Genomic DNA, 17,776 nt, shown 5'->3' with positions numbered 1-17,776 from the left:
CTCCTCCGCTGTACGAGAAGAGACTAACATTTTGCAGGAGTCTACGGAAGAAGAAAATGATGAAAATGTGAGCTCATTGGATGAAAAATATGAGGAGGAGAGCGAAGAACAAAAGGAGGAAGAGCGGATTGATCACCCGTGCCCACCTTCTAATGAGAGTAACTCTTCAACTCATAAATTGTTTAATTTCCCTTCATTCTTACCGAAGGATGAAAGCCATGATAATTGCTATGATCCCGTTGATTCGTTTGAAATATCCCTTTTTGTTGAGCTTGATGCTTGCTATGCTTGTGGCCATGATGTCATTATGAATTATGATTATGAAGATGAACTTGCTATAGTTCCTTATGTTAAGAATGACATTGCTGCTATTGCACCCACACATGATAGTCCTATTATCCTTTTGAATTCTCCAAACTACACTATATCGGAGAAGTTTGCACTTATTAAGGATTACATTCATGGGTTGCCTTTTACCGTTGGACATGATAATTTTGATGAATGTAATATGCATGTGCTTGCTGATCCTACTTGCAATTATATGAGAGAGGAACTATATCTCCTCTCTCTATGTTTCCAACACCATAGAATTGTAAGAAATTGCTTATACTATGCATTGGCCTTTACTTGACGTGTATGAATTGTTCTTGTATGACATGCCGATACATAGGAAGAGAGTTAGAATTCGTCATTGCATGATATATGTTGCTTTGTGCTCATTACTAAATGCCAAATCATTGTTAATTAAAACCGGCTTTGATATACCTTGGGATCTAGGTGGATACATTACTTGAGCACTTTATGCCTAGCTTAATGGCCTTAAAGAAAGCGCTGCTAGGGAGACAACCCGAAAGTTTTAGAGAGTCATTTCTTTCTGTTGAGTGCTTTTATAAAGTTTAAAAACAAAAAAATTAGAGGGAACTTAAAAAACCTTTTCACAAAAGAGAAGTGATTGGAAGTTATACATTGGAGAAGTGAGGGTCGACCTTGAACACTTGTGTTCATGCTCATGGAAACAATGTAGAATTTTTCATGAAGATTCTCACAAAAATAATTATCCCCTTGTACAATTCCATTGTATTATAAAAATAACATGCCAAGGTTTGCCTTTAGGATGATTAAATTGCTTGTTGGTTTGTGCGGTGCAAAACAGAAACTTTGGCTGTAGTGCTTGATTTCACATTTTTACTGGAACGTCAAACGGTTCTGAAACATTTTATACAGTATTTCTATACAAAATGTTTATTTTGTCCTAATGTTTCAGAATTTTTGAGTTACAGAAGTATGGTGGATGTTCGAATCTTTACAAACCGTCCTGTTTTCACAGATTGCTGTTATAGCTTCATTATTTGCGTATGTTTGAATTCTTGTGGAAGCCTCCTTGACTTGGGGCCATAGAATTGTGATAGGAAATAGTGGGTAATATTTGTCTATAATTATACAATAATGTTACAGCGGTACATGATGGGATTTCATTGCCATGTTCACTAACCCCGCCACTAAAAGTTCGGTTAAGTTTTGTGTGGATGAAGTGTTCGAAGATCGAGGAGGTCTCGATGTGAGGAGAAGGAGGAGAGGCAAGATCTCAAGCTTGGGGATGCCCAAGGCAACCCAAGTAAATATTCTAGGAGACTCAAGCGTCTAAGCTTGGGGATGCCCCGGAAGGCATCCCATCTTTCTTCAACAAGTATCAGTACGTTTTTGGATTCGTTTCGTTCATGCAATATGTGCAAATCTTGGAGCATATTTTGCATTTAGTTTTCATTTTTCTTTTATGCACCATGCTGGTATGAGATAATCCATGGTTGATTTATAGAATGCTCATTGCACTTCACTTATATCTTTTGAGTGTGGCTTTATAGAATGCTTCATGTGCTTCACTTATATCATTTGAAGTTTGGATTGCCTGTTTCTCTTCACATAGAAAACCATTGTTTGAAGAATGCTCTTTTGCTTATCTTATATTTATTAGAGCATGGTATTTTGTAGAAAGAATTAAACTCTCATGCTTCACTTATATCTATTTAGAGAGCCAACAGGAATTGGTCAATTGCATGGTTAGTCATAAAATCCTACATAAAACTTATGGATCACTGAATATGATATGTTTGATTCCTTGCAATAGTTTTGCGATATAGAGATGGAATATGTGGGAGGTACTTGTAAACGGTTGTGATTAGTAATAATATTGGTGTTAATGTTTGTGATTCCCGAAGCATGCACGTATAGTTTCTCGTTATGCTATGAAGTTGGAGCATGATTTATTATTGATTGTCTTCCTTATGAGTGGCGGTCGGGGACGAGCGATGGTATTTTCCTACCAATCTATTCCCCTAGGGGCATGCGTAGTAGTACTTTGCTTCGAGGGCTAATAAACTTTTGCAATAAGTATATGAGTTCTTTATGACTAATGTGAGTCCATGGATTATACGCACTCTTACCTTTCCGCAATTTGCTAGCCTCTACGGTACCGTGCATTGCCCTTTCTCACATCGAGACATGGTGCAAACTTCGCAGGTGCATCCAAACCTCGTGATATGATACACTCTATCACACATAAGCCTTATTATATCTTCCTCAAAATAGCCACCATACCTACCTATTATGGCTTTTCCATGGCCATTCCGAGATATATTGCCATGCAACTTCCACCGCTTCCATTTGATGACTTTCCATTGTCATATTGCTTTGCATGATCATATAGCTGACATAGTAGTTGTGGCTCAGCCACCATTCATCATTTTTCATACTTGTTACGCTAGATCATTGCACATCCTGGTACATTGCCAGAGGCATTCATATAGAGTCATACTTTGTCATAGGTATCGAGTTATAATTTTTATTTCTCTTGAGTTATGAGTAAATAGAAGTGTGATGATCATCATTATTCATTTTTTAGAGCCGTGCCCCAGTGAGGAAAGGATGATGGAGACTATGATTCCCCCACGAGTTGGGATGAGACTCCGGACAATGAGAGAATAAAAAGAGAAAAAGAAAAAAGGAAAAAAAGGAAAAAGAAAGAAAAATAAAAAATAAATAAACAAAAAGAGAAGGGGCATTGTTAGTATCCTTTACCACACTTGTGTTTCAAAGTAGCACCATGTTTTCCATATGGAGAGTCTCCTATGTTGTCACTTTCATATACTAGTGGGAATTTTTCATTATAGGATTAGATGCACACCCACTTAGTTTTCATATTGAGCTTTCATACACTTATAGCTCTTAGTGCATTCGTTGCATGGCAATCCCTACTCCTCCCATTGATATAGATTGATGGGCATCTCCATAGCCCGTTGGTTAGCCGTGTCGATGTGAGACTTTCTTACTTTTTTGTCTTCTTTATATTTACCCGTAACATCATACTCTATTCCGCCCGTAGTGCTATATCCATGACTTGCGCTCATGTATTGCGTGAGAGTTGAAAAAACTGAAGCGCATTGAAAAGTATGAACCAATTGCTCGGCTTGTCATCGGGGTTGTGCATGATAAATACTTTGTGTTAATAAGACAGAGCATGACAAGACTATATGATTTTGTAGGGATAGATTTCTTTAGCGTTGATATTTTGAAAGACATGATTGTTTGTTGGGACGCCTGAGTATTAATGTCTTTATGTCAAATTATGGACTATTTCTTTGAATCACTTATGTCTTAATATTCATGCCATGATTAGACATATGATCAAGTTTATGCTAGGTAACATTCCACATAATTTTTTTTTCTTTTTTATCATTTACCTACTCGAGGACAAGCAGGAATTAAGATTAGGGATGCTGATACGTCTCCATCGTATCTGTAGTTTTTGATTGTTTCATGCCAATATTATAAAACTTTTACATACTTTTGGCAACTTTTTATATGATTTATTGGACTAACCTATTGATCCAGTGCCCGGTGCCAGTTCGTGTTTTTTGCATGTTTTTAGTATCGCAGAGTATACATATCAATCGAAGTCCAAATGAAATAAAAAATTTACCAAGAGTTATTTTGGAATATGTGTGATTTTTGGGACTTGGAATCACCGCAAACGGATGCCCACACAGGGCACAAGACACCAGCGCACCACCCCCGAGCCAGGCGCGTGTTGGTGGGTTGTGCTCACCTTGTACGTCGGTTGGAGCTCTACTTCGGGCGCAAGGAAGCTTATATCCGGAAAAAAATCGTGTTAAAATCACAGCGCAATCGGAGTTACGGATCTCCCAGAATATAAGAAACGATTTTCGGCCAGATCTTGAGAACGTGAAACATAAGAGAACAGAGAGGGAGATCCAATCTCGGAGGGGCTCCCGCCCCTTCGCCGCCATGGAGGCCATGGACCAGAGGGGGAACTCTCCTCCCATCTAGGGGGGGGGGCAAGGAAGAAGAAGAAGGAGGGGGCTCTCTCCCCCTCGCTTCTGGTGGCGCCGGAGTGCCGTCGGGGCAACGATCGGGATGACGATCTACATCAACAATCTTGCTACCGTCAACAGCAACTTTCTCCCCCTCTATGCAACGGTGTAACCCCTGTTCATCCCGATGTAATCTCTACTTAAACATGGTGCTCAACTCCATATATTATTTCCCAATGATCTATGGTTATCCTATGATGTTTGAGTAGATCTGTTTTGTCCTATGGGTCAATTGTATATTTTATTTATGGTGCTGTCCTATGGTACCCTCCGTTCTCGCGCAAACGTGAGGGCTCCCCACTATAGGGTGTTGCAATATGTTCATGGTTCGCTTATGGTGGGTTGCGAGAGTGACAGAAGCTTACACCCGAGTAGGTGGTCTATGGCGTATGGGATAAAGAGGACTTGATACTTAAGGCTATGGTTGGGTTTCACGACCTTAATGATCTTTAGTATTTGCGGATGCTTGCTAGAGTTCCAATCATAAGTGCATATGATCCAAGAAGAGAAAGTATGTTAGCTCATGCCTCTCCCTCGTATAAACTTACAAGAATGATTACCGAAACTTGTTATCGATTGCCTAGGGACAAATAACTTTCTTGTTGACACAAATCCTTTTACTAAACACCTAACTTTTATTATCTTGCACGGTACTTCTAGTTTTATTGTTGCAAAGTAGTTCTAGCATCACACCTACAAAATAGTTTCATACTTTTTTCCGATAAAGCAAACGTCAAGTGTGCGTAGAGTTGTATCGGTGGTCGATAGAACTCGAGGGAATATTTGTTCTGCCTTTAGCTCCTCGATGGGTTCGACACTCTTATTTATCAAAGAAGGCTACAAACGATCCCCTATACTTGTGGGTTATCAGGACCTTTTTCTGGCGCCGTTGCCGGGGAGCAATAGCGTGGGGTGAACATTCAAGTGTGTGCTTATTTGCTTTATCACTAAGTAATTTTTATTTTGTGCTCTTGTTTTCTATCTTTAGTTATGGGTAGGAAACACAAAATACCAAAAAAATTAGTTGTACTTGCTAAACCAATGGTTGAGGAACCGCCCAAAACCTATCATACTACTGAAGCTTTCTACTTGGATCATCTTCGATCCATTTGTGCTCGTGCTGAAAATCCAACTAGCTTAGTTGAGGGAAAATTATTATATGAGCATGCTTGTTTTGTGCAACAGCGCTTGTGTGAAAAAGGGAAACTTTTACAACATCAAATTAATACTATGCAATGCTATGCTTGGAATTTATGTGAATTATATGATTTTACTTGTTGTTCTGAAGACCCTAAGAAACACCTTCCCTACCAATGTGAGTTTATTGATAGTGGAATCGTATCTTCTTATGCCAAAGGTGTTTATAATTACTTTTATATTGAACAAATTGAAGAATTTGTTGCTTTTAAGCTTTCTTATGAAATTGCTTCTTTGATTGAAAAGTATGATGCTACTCTTTACAAATCTGAAAAATCTTGCCATACTTAAATCTTGCTATGATAATTATGCTTCCAATGCCTATGTTAAACCATATATTGAGGACTCCTCTGCTGTCCAAGAAGATACTAACATTTTCTAGGAGTCTATGGAAGAAGAAAATGATGAAACTGTGAGCTCATTGGATGAAAATGATGAGGAGGAGAGCGAAGAACAAAAGGAGGAAGAGCGGATTGATCACCCATGCCCACCTTCTAATGAGAGTAACTCGTCAACTCATACATTGTTCAATTTCCCTTCGTTCTTACCGAAGGATGAATGCCATGATAATTGCTATGATCCTGTTGATTCGTTTGAAATATCCCTTTTTGATGAACTTGATGCTTGCTATGCTTGTGGCCATGATGCCATTATGAATTACGATTATGAAAATGAACTTGCTATAGTTCCTTATGTTAAGAATAACATTGTTGCTATTGCACCCACACATGATAGTCCTATTATCTTTTTGAATTCTCCAAACTACACTATATCGGAGAAGTTTGCACTTATTAAGGATTACATTGATGGGTTGACTTTTACCATTGCACATGCTAATTTTGATGAATGTAATATGCATGTGCTTGCTGATCCTACTTGCAATTATTATGAGATAGGAACTATATCCCCGCCTATCTATGTTTCCAAGATGATAGAATTGCAAGAAATTGCTTATACTATGCATTGGCCTTTAATTGATGTGCATGAATTGTTCTTGTATGACATGCCGATGCATAGGAAGAGAGTTAGACTTCGTCATTGCATGATATATGTTTCTTTATGCTCATTACGAAATGCCAGATCATTGTTAATTAAAATCGGCTTTGATATACCTTGGGATTCGGGTGGATTCATTACTTGAGCACTTTATGCCTAGCTTAATGTCTTTAAAGAAAGTGCTGCCAGGGAAACAACACAGAAGTTTTAGAGAGTCATTTCTTTCTGTTGAGTGCTTTTATAAAGTTTAAAAACAAAAAAAATATAGATGGGAACTTAAAAAACCTTTTCACAAAAGAGAAGCGATTGGAAGTTATGCATTGGAGAAGTGAGGGTCGACCTTGAACACTTGTCTTCATGCTCATGGAAACAATGTAGATTTTTTCATGATGATTCTCACAAAAATAATTATCCCCTTGTAAAATTCCATTGTATTATAAAAATAATGTGCCAAGGTTTGCCTTTAGGATGATAAAATTGCTTGTTGGTTTGTGCGGTGCAAAATGGAAACTTTGGCTGTACTGCTCGATTTTACATTTTTTACTAGAATGTCAAACGGTTCTAAAACTTTTTGTATAGTCTCTCTATACAAACTATTTATTATTTCCTAACTTTTCAGAATTGTTTTAGTTACAGAAGTATGGTGGATATTCGAGTCTTTACAGACTGTCCTGTTTTCACAGATTACTGTTTTAGCTTCATTATTTGCGTATGTTTGAATTCTTGTTGAAGCGTCCATGACTTGGAGCCATAGAAGTGTGATAGAATACAGTGGGTAATGTTTGTTTATAATTATACAATAATGTTATAACAGTACATGATGGGATTTCATTGCCATATTCACTAACCCCGCCACTAAAAGTTTGGTTAAGTTTTGTGTGGATGAAGTGTTCGAAGATCGAGGAGGTCTCGATGTGAGGAGAAGGAGGAGAGGCAAGAGCTCAAGATTGGGGATGACCAAGGCACCCCAAGTAAATATTCAAGGTGACTCAAGCATCTAAGCTTGGGGATGCCCCGGAAGGCATCCCATCTTTCTTCAACAAGCATTAGTATGTTTTCGGATTCGTTTCGTTCATGCGATATGTGCAAATCTTGGAGCGTCTTTTGCATTTAGTTTTCATTTTTATTTTATGCACCATCTTGGTATGATATATTCCATGGTTTATTTATAGAATTCTCATTGCACTTCACTGATATATTTTGAGTGTGGCTTTATAGAATGCTTCATGTGCTTCACTTATATCATTTGAAGTTTGGATTGCCTGTTTCTCTTCACATAGAAAAACGTTGTTTGAAGAATGCTCTTTTGCTTCACTTATATTTATTAGAGCATGGTCTTTTGTAGGAAGAATTAAACTCTCATGCTTCACTTATATCTATTTAGAGAGCCAACATGAATTGGTCAATTGCATGGTTAGTCATAAAATCCTACATAAAACTTATGGACCACTGAATATGATATGTTTAATTCCTTGCAATAGTTTTTTGATATAGAGATGGAATATGTGGGAGGTACTAGTAAACGGTTGTGATTAGTAAGAATATTGGTGTTAAGGTTTGTGATTCCCGAAGCATGCACGTATAGTCTCTCGTTATGCTATGAAGTTGGAGCATGATTTATTATTGATCGTCTTCCTTATGAGTGGCGGTCAGGGACGAGCGATGGTGTTTTCCTACCAATCTATCCCCCTAGGGGCATGCGTAGTAGTACTTTGCTTCGAGGGCTAATAAACTTTTGCAATAAGTATATGAGTTCTCTATGACTAATGTGAGTTTTTGCCATAGAAAAGTTGGAATACAGTAGATATAATGCAAGAACAAAATATGAATTGGTTTGATACAACACTTGTAGTAGTGATTTATTTTCTTATACTAACGGATCTCAAGAAGGTTTTGTTGAGTTTTTTGTGATTGAAGTTATCAAGTTTTGGGTTATCTTACGATGGATGAAGGAATAAGGAGTAAGAAGAGCCTAATCTTGGGGATGCCCCGGCATCCCAAGCTATTATCCAAAAGGGAGCAAGCAATTAAGCTTGGGGATGACCCCGAGTGGCATCCCCTCTTTCTTCTAACGACCATCGGTATTTTACTCGAAGCTGTATTTTTATTCGTCACATACAATGTGTTTTGCTTGGAGCGTCTTATATGATACGAGTCTTTGCTTGTTTTATTTTGTGTTTTAAGTCTTGATTCCTTGCTGGACACTCCTATTTGAGAGAGCCAAAATTATGTCATGACTTGTTAGAATTGCTCTCTATGCTTCACTTAAATCTTTTATGAGCTATGGACTTGCTCTAGTGCTTCACTTATATCTTTTTGAGCACGGTGTGCTTTAGTATTTTTGAAGAAATGCTCTCTTCCTTCACTTAGATTTACTTGGGAGTTAATAAAATTTTGAAGAAATTCTCTCTTGATTCACTTAAATTAATTTGACAGAAAGAAAAAAAATCATGCTCATGATTTTCACTTATATTTGTTTGAGCTTGTCAAATGAAACATATGAAAATTAGTTACAAACTGATAGATATCCAAGAAGGATATAATAAAAACTTTCATGAAGATCATTGGACAAAATAAGCTTGATTCTTAGTAATAGTTTTGAGATATGATGATGTGATATGTGAGTTATGTAAATGAGTAATTATGCTTTAGTTAGAATATTGGTGTTAAGGTTTGTGATTCCCTATGCAAGCATGCAAGTCAATAATTATGCAACGAAATTATATCCTACTTGTGGTGCATTATTTGGTGTTAATTATGCTTAATGCTCACCTATGAGATTATTTGTTTCTTGGTTGGTCGCTTCTCAATATTTTTCTAGCCTTCATTTTGCACTAAGTATGATCTCTACTTGTGCATCCAAAAACCTTTAAACCAGTTTTTCCACATGAGTCCACCATACCTACCTATATGCGGTATTATTTTGCCGTTCTAAGAAAATTTGTATGTGCCATCTCTAATCTTCAAAATAAACTTCTCTTTTGTGTGTTTGTTGCGCTCGCGGAGCGGTGAGGGGTGGCTAATATTTTCCATGCTAGATGTGTTATTCTCACAATGAGTGTTTATTCACTTGTCATTGCATGAGAGTAAGGCAAAGGTATTAGGGATGCCCAGTCCCGAAATGAAAAATGAATTTACTTGATGTTGTCAAATAATAAATTCCTTGGAAAGTGTTGGTATGGAGGGCAACTGTGGATACAACTAGCCATGGGAAGTGAAAGTATGGTTGAAAAAGGAATAAACTTTATTTTCTGTTTGGGAACCGCCTATGATATATCTAGCATGGAAAGTGTTGGGAACTCTAAGTCGTTTTCGTTGGTGGGAAGGATACACCTCCCAAAATGTTTTTATCTCTAAATTTTTCGATTTGAGCTCTGGCACCTCTACAAATCCCTACTTACCTATGCGAAGGGCCTTTCTTTTACTTTATGCAATTTTTATTTTTGAATTTGAGTCTCCATCGTCTCTTATAAAAGCACCGACTAGGAGGCAATATGATCGTACTTGAGTATTCGGTGTAGTTAATATGCGAGTGTGTTTCATGAATGGATCAATGGTTGAGCATGATGGGCTAGGGATAACTTATTTTAGCATTGATATTTTGACACACATGGTTGCTTGTTGATATGCTTGAGTATTTAAATTATCATGTCAAAACTAGACTATTTCTTTGAATCACATAAAAGTCCAAATGTCCATGCTATAAAGAAAAGATTATGATATGACATGTTAGGCATCATTCCACATCAAAAAAATCTGTTCTTATCACTTACCTACTCGAGGACGAGTAGGAGTTAAGCTTGGGGATGCTGATACGTCTCCAACGTATCTATAATTTTTTTATTGTTCCATGCTGTTATATTATCAATCTTGGATGTTTTATAATCATTTTATATCATTTTTTGGTACTAACCTATTGACATAGTGCCATGTGCCAGTTGCAGTTTTTTGCATGTTTTTTACATCGTAGAAAATCAATACCAAACGGAGTCCAAATGCCATGAAACTTTACAGATATTTTTTATGGACCAGAAGACACCTAATGGGGCCTGGCTGCGCCTAGGGGTGCTCCGAGGAGAGCACAACCCACTTGGGCACGCCAGGAGGCCCAGGTGCGCCCTGGTGGGTTGTGCCCACCTCGGGTGCCCCCCGGACCGCCTCTTTGCTCTATAAATACCCCAATATTCCCAAAACCCTTGGGAAGTCGACGAAATATTGATCCAGCCGCCGCAGAGTCCGGAACCACCAGATCCAATCTAGACACCCTCTCGGATGGGGTTCACCACCTCCATTGGTGCCTCTCCGATGATGCATGAGTAGTTCTTTGTAGACCCGCGGGTCCATAGTTAGTAGCTAGATGGCTTCCTCTCTCTCGCCGAATTATCAATAGAATGGTCTCTTGGAGATCCATATGATGTAACTCCTTTTGCGGTGTGTTTGTTGGGATCGGATGAACTTTGAGTTTATGATCAGATCTATATTTTTATATCCATGAAAGTATTTGAGTTTCTTTGATCTATTTTATGCATGATCTCTTATAGCCTCATATTTCTTCTCCGATATTTGGGTTTTGTTTGGCCAACTTGATCTATTTATCTTGCAATGGGAAGAGGTGCTTTGTAGTGGGTTCGATCTTATGGTGCTTGATTCCAGTGACAGAATGGGAACCGACACATATGTATCGTTGCTACTAAGGATAAAATGATGGGGTCTATCTCTACATAGATAGATCTTGTCTACATCATGTCATCGTTCTTATTGCATTACTCTGTTTCTCCATGTACTTAATACACTAGATGCATGCTGGATAGCGGTCGATGTGTGGAGTAATAGTAGTACATGCAGGCAGGATTCGGTCTACTAATCTTGGACATGATGCCTATATAATGATCATTGCTTGGATATCGTCATGATTATTTGAAGTTCTATCAATTGCCCAACAGTAATTTGTTCACCCACTGTTTCCTATTTTTCTCGAGAGAAGCCACTAGTGAAACCTACGCCCCCGGGTCTCTTTTTCATATTATTTGCCTTTGTGATCTACTTTCCTTTTGCTTTTATTTTTGGATCTACTAAACCAAAAAAACTTTGCTGCACTTTATTTTATTTGCGATCTATTTATTCAATCTATTACAACTTTATCCCGTCCATGCACCAACTTCTGGCGCCGTTACCCGAAAGTGATTGACAACCCCTTTAACACGTCGGGTTGCTAGTGGTTGTTATTTGTGTGCAGGGGCTGTTTACGTTGTGTTGCTTGGTTCTCCAACTGGTTCGATAACCTTGGTTTCATCACTGAGGGAAATACCTACCGTCGATGTGCTGCATCATCCCTTCCTGTTTGGGGAAATACCAACGTAGTCCTAGCCGACATCAGCCGCACAGTTGGTGTCGCGGGGTTCGGTGATGTAGAACCACTCCTGCTGCCACACCTTGACTGTCTCCACAAATGCCCCTTTGGGCCAGACGGCGTTGGGAAGCTTGCTTACCATAGCCCCGCCGTAGTCTGCATGCTGTCCGTCGAGCACCTTTGCCTTCGGATTGAAGACCATGAGCCATAGGCCAAAGTGTGGGGGGATGCGGAGAAGAGCCTCACAGACAACGATGAATGCCAATATGTGGAGGAAGGAATTAGGGGCTAGATCATGGAAATCTAGCCCGTAGTAGAACGTGAGACCCCGGACAAAGGGGTGGAGGGGAAACCCTAGCCCCCAGAGAAAATGGGGGATGAACACAACCCTCTCACCAGGCTCCGGAGTGGGGATGACCTGATCCTTGTTAGGGATCCTATGTGCGATATCCGCAGACAGATAGCCCGCGCTTCGGAGGTCCTTGACGTCCTTTTCAGTGACGGAGGAGGCCTCCCACTTTCCCTTGGAACTGGACCCGACCATTGCTCGGGAGGGTGGAAGCGGCGGAGAAGATCGGAGCTGTGAGCGCTTGAGCTTGGAGGTTGGAAGACAAGAGCTAGAGGAAGGCGTGGGGAAAAAGGTGTTGGGTTTCGTAGTAATTTCAAAAAAATTCCTACGCACACGCAAGATCATGGTGATGCATAGCAACGAAAGGGGGGGTATGATCTACATACCTAGTAGATCGACAACGGAAGCGTTTGGTTGATGTAGTCGTACGTCTCCACGATCCGACCGATCAAGCACCGAAACTACGGCACCTCCGAGTTCTAGCACACGTTCAACTCGATGACGATCCTCGGACTCCGATCCAGCAAAGTGTCGGGGAAGAGTTCCGTTAGCACGACGGCGTGGTGACGATCTTGACGTACTACTGCTGCAGGGCTTCGCCTAAGCACCGCTACAATATTATCGAGGACTATGGTGGCTGGGGGCGCCGCACACGGCTAAGGAATAGATCACGTGGATCAACTTGTGTGTCTCTGGGGTGCCCCTGCCTCCGTATATAAAGGACTAAAGGGGGGGAGGCGGCCGGCCAAGGAGGGCGCACCAGGAGAGTCCTACTCCCTCTGGGAGTAGGATCCCCCCCCCAATCCTAGTTGGAATAGGATTCGCGGAGGGGGGGAAAGAGAGAGAGGGGCCGGCCCCCTCTCCTTGTCCTATTCGGACCAAGGGAGGGGAGGGGCGCGCGGCCCATGTAGGGCTGCCTCTTCTCTTTTCCACTAAGGCCCATCATGGCCCATTTAGCTCCCGGGGGGTTCCTGTAACCTCCCGGTACTCCGGTAAAATCCCGATTTCACCCGGAACAATTCCGGTATCCAAACATAGGCTTCCAATATATCAATGTTTATGTCTCGACCATTTCAAGACTCCTCGTCATGTCCGTGATCACATCCGGGACTCCGAACAAACTTTGGTACATCAAAATGTATAAACTCATAATATAACTGTCATCGTAACCTTAAGCGTGCGGACCCTACGGGTTCGAGAACAATGTAGACATGACCGAGACATGTCTCCGGTCAATAACCAATAGCGGAACCTGGATGCTCATATTGGCTCCTACATATTCTACGAAGATCTTTATCGGTCAGACCGCATAACAACATAAGTTGTTCCCTTTGTCATCGGTATGTTACTTGCCCGAGATTCGATCGTCGGTATTCCAAATACCTAGTTCAATCTTGTTACCGGCAAGTCTCTTTACTCGTTCTATAATACATCATCCCGCAACTAACTCATTGGTTGCAGTGCTTGCAAGGCTTAAGTGATGTGCATTACCGAGAGGGCCCAGAGATACCTCTCCGACAATCGGAGTGACAAATCCTAATCTCGAAATACGCCAACCCAACATGTACCTTTGGAGACACCTGTAGAGCTCCTTTATAATCACCCAGTTACGTTGTGACGTTTGGTAGCACACAAAGTGTTCCTCTGGTAAACGGGAGTTGCATAATCTCATAGTCATAGGAACGTGTATAAGTCATGAAGAAAGCAATAGCAACATACTAAACGATCGGGTGCTAAGCTAGTGGAATGGGTCATGTCAATCAGATCATTCACTTAATGATGTGATCCCGTTAATCAAATAACAACTACTTGTTTATGGTTACGAAACATAACCATCTTTGATTAACGAGCTAGTCAAGTAGAGGCATACTAGTGACACTTTGTTTGTCTATGTATTCACACATGTATTATGTTTTCGGTTAATACAATTCTAGCATGAATAATAAACATTTATCATGATATAAGGAAATAAATAATAACTTTATTATTGCCTCTAGGGCATATTTCCTTCAAAAGGAGTGATCTTTATCCTCTTATAGACGGTGAAAATACCAAACGTCCCCCTCTCAAGCCATAAAACTCGCCTGTTCCCAACGAGATCGTGCGTAATGCGCGGTTGGGTTACCCAAACCATATTAATGAGAATCCCGTGATGGGCGGGCACGATCTCTGCTTTGACAAGACGTGCCAATGGAGGTTAAGCCTCGAAACGCGAAATGGGAAGTGTAAAAATGGTTCAAAATGTTGAAGAGTCAAGTGTGACGCTTCGCCGGAAAAGTTGTCAGTAAAAGACATTGTTCTTGTTTTGATGTCTTGCCTTTGTGGCTAAGGGTTGTATTGATTATGCAGAGCCGTACATAGCTCCTTTATGCAAGAAGCTGACTTAAAAAATTCAGGAGGAGTAACCCGCCTTGCAATGCCGAAGATAATCTGCATGTCGAACACATCGTCATCGAAGTCTGGTTCAGGGGCTACTGATGGAGTTCTGGATTAGGGGGTCCTCGGGTGTCTGGATTATTCAATATGGGTCGGACTGATGGGCCGTGAAGATAAAGCAGAAGACTATCCCCCGTGTCCGGATAGGACTCCCATATACACTGGTAGAAAAAGGGTCTGTTGTCCCGGTTCGTAAGGGCCTTTTGTCCCGGTTCTGGAACCGGGACTAAAGGGTCGGTACTAATGCCCTGTCCCTTTAGTCCCGGTTCAATCAAGAATCGGGACAGATGGGCCTCCACGTGGCCTGTGCGCGGAGCCCAGGCAGGAGACCCTTTGGTCCCGGTTGGTGGCACCAACCGGGACCAATAGGCATCCACGCGTCAGCATTTCTGTGGCTGGGGTTTTTGTTTTTTTTTGAAAGGGGGGGGGTTGGGGGTTTTGGGGGGTTAATTTAGGTGTTACATATATTGTGTTAGCTAGCTATAATTAATAGAGAGAAGTGTCTTCTCTTATGTCCGTGCTTGGTCGATGCTACGTACTATACATACGTATAGAGAGGACTAGACACGCTAGCTAGCTAGTAAGCAAACGAAGGAAACAGAAGATCGTCATGAACATATATGCATACAGAGAGAAGTGATATCGACCACCTCTCCTTCTCCGAGAGATTGGTCGAACAACAAGTTCTCGTATATCTATCCGACACTACCGGCTACATATATACAATAATTATCTCTTACAAATATAATCATACGGACTTAGGGTCCACATAGAATTCTCCATCTTCAGGGATCACGTGGTCAAGAAAGAATGCCGCCAATTCCTCTTGAATTGCTCGTATGCGAGCTGGTGCTAGGAGTTCATCCCGCTTCCGAAACATCTAATTTAAAGAAGGGACTCAATACATATATATATGTGAATGAATGAAACTCAACACAAATGATGGTAATAAAATAAAATTGTGAATGTTGTTATTTACGTACTTCATATTGTTCGTCAGTGTAGCCCCGCTCACAGGTCGTGTGGCGGATGGATCGCAAACATAGTATCCACAGAAATCATTCCCTTGTTCCTGCCACAACCACTTTACAAGAAATAGAGGTCAATCAAACTAATAAGGAAGAATGTCAAATGGTATTGATGAAACTAGCGCTTGAATGACTAGTAGATGCGCGGAACATGCTACTATAGTACTTACTTTCGGGTGTCTAAATTGCAGCTCCTTCGGCAGTCCCGGAGCTTTTCTGGTGAATTTTCTCCAAACCCTGCCGGACAAAGAAAACAATTACTTGATATATCAGGAAATGAACAAAGTTGCTGATATGGTGGATAATGATCGATTTAACTTACTTCTCGAGTATTTGAGTCATGTCTGCATAGTCCTGGGGATCTTTTCGTCTTGAGTCTAAGACGGTTACTAGTCCCTGCTCAAGCTTAATCTCTAGGAGAATATAGTGGAAACTGCACACGCATGCATAACTCATCAATTACATTACTATAACCTTGACTAATATATAAGGGAAACCGAATACGCACAAGACAGTAACACTCACTTGAAGTTGTAAGGAAAGAGTATTATATCTTTGTTTTCATTTATTACCAACGATCGTAGCAAGTTGGCCTCGGTAGCTGCGGCATGAAATTTAACCTGAGTTGCATCTATGAGATATGTGTTAATGAACCCAATATCACCGACTTGTCTTTTCTTCAATCCGGTGATCTTCAATCTGCATAATATAGTGAGGATGATTATAAATACATGCAATGAAAGAGCTGAGCTATATAGAGAGATTTAATGACAGAAGTAGTACTACTTACAGACAGTAGCAGGCGACCGTTGTTTTATCGAGGGCCAATTGATTGAAAAACTGATAGAACTCCTCAAATGGAACAGGCAACAGTTCAATTCCAACGAGGTCATGCTCCTTTTTAACTTTCACATACAAAGTACTCCTCCCCCCAGAGTCTCTGCAGATTTTCAAGTACCAATCATGCAATCTTCGCATCATCGTTGATAGAGATCTTTCATCTTTGACGAGAGGCTTCCCGTACTTGTATCTTTGTATCTGCACCTCCATGGGTTCATAATGTACATCGTTGGGCAGGTAATCTGCAAGATTGCTATAACCGGGCACCATCCTTGGATCATTAGCGACGTTGTGGCTAGGCACCTTGAGCGGGGGGCACGATTGCTTCGCTTGTTCACCGAGCTGGGCAATTTGTTTCCCAGCTCGTCATTCTTTCAGCCTTTGATCACTGACAGTACTTCCCGACCGCTCCGCTTCGGCAAATTCCTTTCCAATAATGCGCTCATAGTTTCCTTTCGGCGGAGACTTGGGTGGTTTTGTCAGGGCAGCCAGAGTGTGCTTCGCTTTCACCGGATCTACCTTCTCCTCCGGAAGTGGATGTCTCTTTGCTTTCAACCCTTGAAACCAGTCATCCACTTCGGTTCGTGCGATCTCGGCGTTCTCCTCCGGGGTCCTCTCGTATGGTAACTTCTCTGGAGTCTTCAAAGAAGGACCGAATCTGTATGTCCTCCCGCCTCTGGCTGTACTGCTAGACGCCGGCCGAGCAGACGGAGCGGTTTTCTTCTTTACTTTCTTACGAGGCGGAGGAGAAGGACTACGATGCATCGGAGCAGCCAGAGCAGCGGCAGGTCTCTTCCGCCCTTGCTGACGAGGCGGAGAAGGAGGAGGCTGGCTGCTCGGGCGCGTCGGCGCAGGCGGAGAAGGAGGCGGAGTGCCGCCACGCGCTGGAGAAGGAGCCAGTCGAGTGCCCTGATCGTCACTCGCCGGAGGAGGAGGCGGTGGAGGAGGCGGAGTGCCCTGACTCGCCGGAGGAGGAGGCGGTGGAGGAGGTGGAGTGCCCTGACTTGCCGGAGGAGGAGGAGGAGGCGGAGGCGTCCAGTTCAGAAGGTTGATGAGCTCCTTTCGCCATAGGCATGGAGTCTTCAGAGCAGACCCCAGCCTAGTCTCCCCTTCATCGGTAGGGTGGTCAAGTTGGAGGTCCTCAAATCCCTCCGTTATTTCATCCACCATCACCCTAGCATATCCTTCTGGA

Source organism: Triticum urartu, chromosome 5, assembly GCF_003073215.2.
Source record: "Triticum urartu cultivar G1812 chromosome 5, Tu2.1, whole genome shotgun sequence".
In the NCBI taxonomy this organism is placed as follows: domain Eukaryota; kingdom Viridiplantae; phylum Streptophyta; class Magnoliopsida; order Poales; family Poaceae; genus Triticum; species Triticum urartu.
Note: the sequence above shows the minus strand (reverse complement) of the source record.